At 37.7% G+C, this 4003-nt stretch overlaps 1 pseudogene; it reads right to left on the minus strand.

Moving 5' to 3' along the window:
• Nucleotides 1–1992: 1992 nt before the first annotated feature.
• On the minus strand, nucleotides 1993–2544 carry LOC144372385 (large ribosomal subunit protein mL42 pseudogene; annotated as a pseudogene).
• Between the last annotated feature and the right edge of the window lie 1459 nt (nucleotides 2545–4003).

The raw sequence follows: 4003 nt of genomic DNA on the forward strand, positions 1-4003 counted from the left end.
ATCTAACTCTGAGTTTGTCTTTAATGAGTTAGTTTTAAAAAATATTTTTATTACTGCATTATATTTGCATAACATTGCAGTTTGCTTTGTCATAATCATACATGCATGGAATTAACTTGCTCTATTTCAGTCCCCAGTAATTTCTCTCCCCCCACCCCACTCTTCTTCCTCTAATCTACTGGTCTTCTTTCTTCTATCTATTTATTGTTTTTAAATTGGCACCTTATATGTACATACAGATGAAATTCTCTCTGGTATATTCATATATGTACATAGCATAATTTGTTCATGAGTTTCTCTTAGGTCCAGGGCAGCTATGGCCTCTGGATTTGTATCAGCACTGACCATCATGCCTGCAAAAGAGGACTGGGATTTGTCAGGAGCTTCCTAAGAAATACTTGGGTGGATGTACAACTTAATTCAACCTTTCTTCAGATTTTTCATATGCCACATTTCATTTGTCTTTTAATAAGCCCACTTCTATATTCCAAATTTGTCGATAAGATCTATGGGCTTGGCTTTTTTTCCCAGTGACTATTCCTATGCCATTATGATGCCTAATGTAACTTAAGTAACCTTCTAAGTCATAAAAATGCAAATCAAGAAAACATATTTGTGAACAGCTGTCCAGAGCATCTATGGGGGTCATTACTAATCTTTTTCTCTAATTATGTAGGATACTGTGTTGGGGACACCATTTACAACGCTGTACTATTTAATTTCATTCCCTATTGGTTGAAACTTGCTCCCTGTCAAATACATTCTATATAGACAGGCAGTCCCTTTCGGTTTTGTGTCTGGGTCATTAAGAAGAGGCTCAGGCCTTAACATAGAAGATGGATATTCTCCTCCTTGCCAGGATTGCCCCTCCTTACAAACTTTCCCTTTCTTATCTGTCTTTATTACTCTCTGGGTTGTTATTGACTACACAGAGGGTAAATTATCTCAATCCCTATAATGGTGTTTCCATGTTTTGTTTTCCTCTAAGAGAGCACCAATCCTCCCCACTGTGCTCCCCTCCATGGAATGTTTCATTCAAGAGTGTGGCCTCCTGTCTCCTCTCCATGTGCCTCCTGGTGATAAGTTGTTTCCACTAAGGTTGGCACATGTGTCATGGTATGGAGCACCACTGTCTCATTTGCCATAAAGACAGCAACCACCTTCAGAGTCCTGTATTGGGCAGATCTTTAGGCTTCTTTGCCTGTGTTCACTTGAAGTAACACTAGCTAGTTCAGCCCAAGGGATTGCATGGTGATATAACTCTGGGGAGGGGAATAGAATAATGGGATCTACAAGGGCATAAATATCACAAGAGCAAATGCATTTTTTAGAGAAGAATCAAATAGAGAATGCTTGCAAAGACTTCTCCTCCATCGGCTATTAAGACACAGGCCTGGACATGTCTCTGCCTTAGTGGATCATTTACTTGCCTAGGGACCTCCAGAGATGAGGATATTGTCATGCTTCCAAGTATCCCAAATCTTCAACCCAGCTACAGGGAGCTCTGCCCACTATATCATATTATAGATTCAGTCATAGTCCATCCTTATTCCAGAGACACACACCCTCTTTTCAGGTGCACAGGTCGTACAAAGTCCAGTGTCCACCTGGTGTGGGAACTCCAATTTTGACTGTCTTCCTTCATCAGGCAGCTTGGTACCTCTTTCTCCAAAAGTCAGCTCTAATGGCGTAGATATTAATCATATTTATGTTAATAATAATGTTTACCTTATGATGTAAAAATACTCATACTAGACACGTAAAATGAGTGGTATCTTTTAATATCTCAAGAGGAAAATAAGATTAAATAGTTTCTCTAAATAAAAACGTCAAGTCCAGAATTAATAAATGCATATCTAACATATGAAAGACATTTTATTATTATCAATTTACTATATGACATATTAGTGAATACACCAGATTGCATTTTCTCAAATGGCAAATGAGACAGTGGATAACATATTTTCTTTGATTCTCCTAAGAATCTCAATATCATCTGTCTTTTGGAGGATTCAGATTATTTTTTCTTTGTTTAATAATTTTTTATTTGTAGATGGACACAGCACCTTTGTTCATTTTTATGTGGTGCTGAGGATTGAATCCAGTGCTAGGCAAGTGCTCTACAACTGAGCCACAACACTAGCCCACGGATTCGTATTCTTACAATGTCTGTGATACTGTTCATGAGGATATCACTGAGGCTTAGTAATAAATAAAATTTTGCTAAGTTTTTCTATCAAGGGTCCTTTCTCAAGGTGTTCACATTTTTCTTCTAATCTGGATTTTAACACTTGATCAAGTGTTTCTTCATTATTGTGCACAGGATCTGTCTGAGGGATAGGTTGTCTTTGTTCATATGGGATATCCCCAGAAAGGTTATAGCATACTATTGTCCTGCCATCAGATGTCAAAACAAGCTCTTCTTGGAAGAGAAGAAAATGTAGATTTATGCCACACACCAGATAAAGCTCTGTTTGGGACTGGAAATAAATGCTTCAAGAAAGTTCTCTTTGATATAACTCATACTAATGCTGTTGCTACCATGATGTTATAACATGATATGATGAAAGATGTTCTGAAGAGCAACCACCTTTAAAATCTGCTTCTAGGCACACCAATTTTTATTTCAAGAAACCACCATGTTGCCTCCTACACAGAAGCAGTGTAATTACCAAGTTCCAAATCTATAGCTTCTTAGGATTGTTTTGCCAATTGACTGTTTTACTGACTGGGTGGACTCAGTGATAATTTCTTATTCTCCAATAAAATCCCGTTCTCCTCACCTGTTGTGAATTCTAAGATTTGGGGAGTGAGCACATGAAAAGACATGACCACAAGATGGCGGTGGAACACAACAAACTTCATTTGGATGGTGCTTTGACAAATTGCTAGCAAAATTGGGAGTTCATAACCCACTTGAATCTAATGTATGAAATATGATATGTCAAGAGCTTTGTAATGTTGTGAACAACCAATAAAAAATTTAAATTAAAAAAATTTTCAGATCAGGAAACTTTCCACAGAGGACAGCAGGGGGCCACCACTCAAAAGGGGAAGAGGATAAAGCAACACCTGGGGAAGAAGGGAATGGGAGAGGGCCTCTGCTCACTCCAGCTGTGAAAAAAAAAAAAAAAAAAACCACCTTATTTTTATTGTTTTGAAAGTGTTGACCATCCTTCATCCAGTCCCCACTGAGTATGAGCCATGGGCATTTCAGAGGGTGGGGAGATTGGCAAGTTAACCTCACTTACAGGCTAGTGTCTCTTTCCTCATTAAGTAGTGACTCTCCAGTAGGGCCAGGCTTATCCCAAACCTGTAGACACCATTTTCATTTTAGTAAACAGATCTCTTTTGCCAATTCAATCGTGGTCCATAGGGTAATTGACTATATAGTCTGGGTGTTGTGGTTCACCAGTAAGAGGGCAAGTCTATGATGTCAGAGTGTTTTTAGGGGGACACACTGGCACATGTGTCTTTTTTTTTAAGTCATCCTTGGATTTGCCTTAACTATTGTTGGGTGCCATTTTGTGAAATATGCAAAGTGGGTAAACTCTGAATGTCTATGGGTAAACTCTAAATGTCTATACATATGCTTTTTGGTCTATAGTTAAAGTCATTTCATGTGCAAATGTTTGCACTTGGTGCTGGCAAGACTTAAGATAAATGTCCCCATCTATTTTGGATAAGTATATAAAAAGGGGCAAATATACAGAGGCCACCTTTATTCTATTGATATAATATGTCACTAGGTAGGCCACTCTGATTAATCTGACTCATAGCATCTGAGTCCAAATCTGTTTAATTTTAACTATCAACATAGATTTAAGCAAAAAGGTCATATCAATTTGTAGTGTTAACCTGAACTTAAAATGTTAAACATTCTACATAACCATACTACTGCTCTTGAGATTTTATGTGAGAGAAATAAAGTTGCACAATGTTGTTTACAAGGATATTCCTAACTCCTGTTTGTAATGATCTAAACCTGCAATAAACTCAAATA

This window comes from Ictidomys tridecemlineatus (assembly GCF_052094955.1).
Source record: "Ictidomys tridecemlineatus isolate mIctTri1 chromosome X unlocalized genomic scaffold, mIctTri1.hap1 SUPER_X_unloc_1, whole genome shotgun sequence".
Taxonomy (NCBI): Eukaryota; Metazoa; Chordata; class Mammalia; order Rodentia; family Sciuridae; genus Ictidomys; species Ictidomys tridecemlineatus.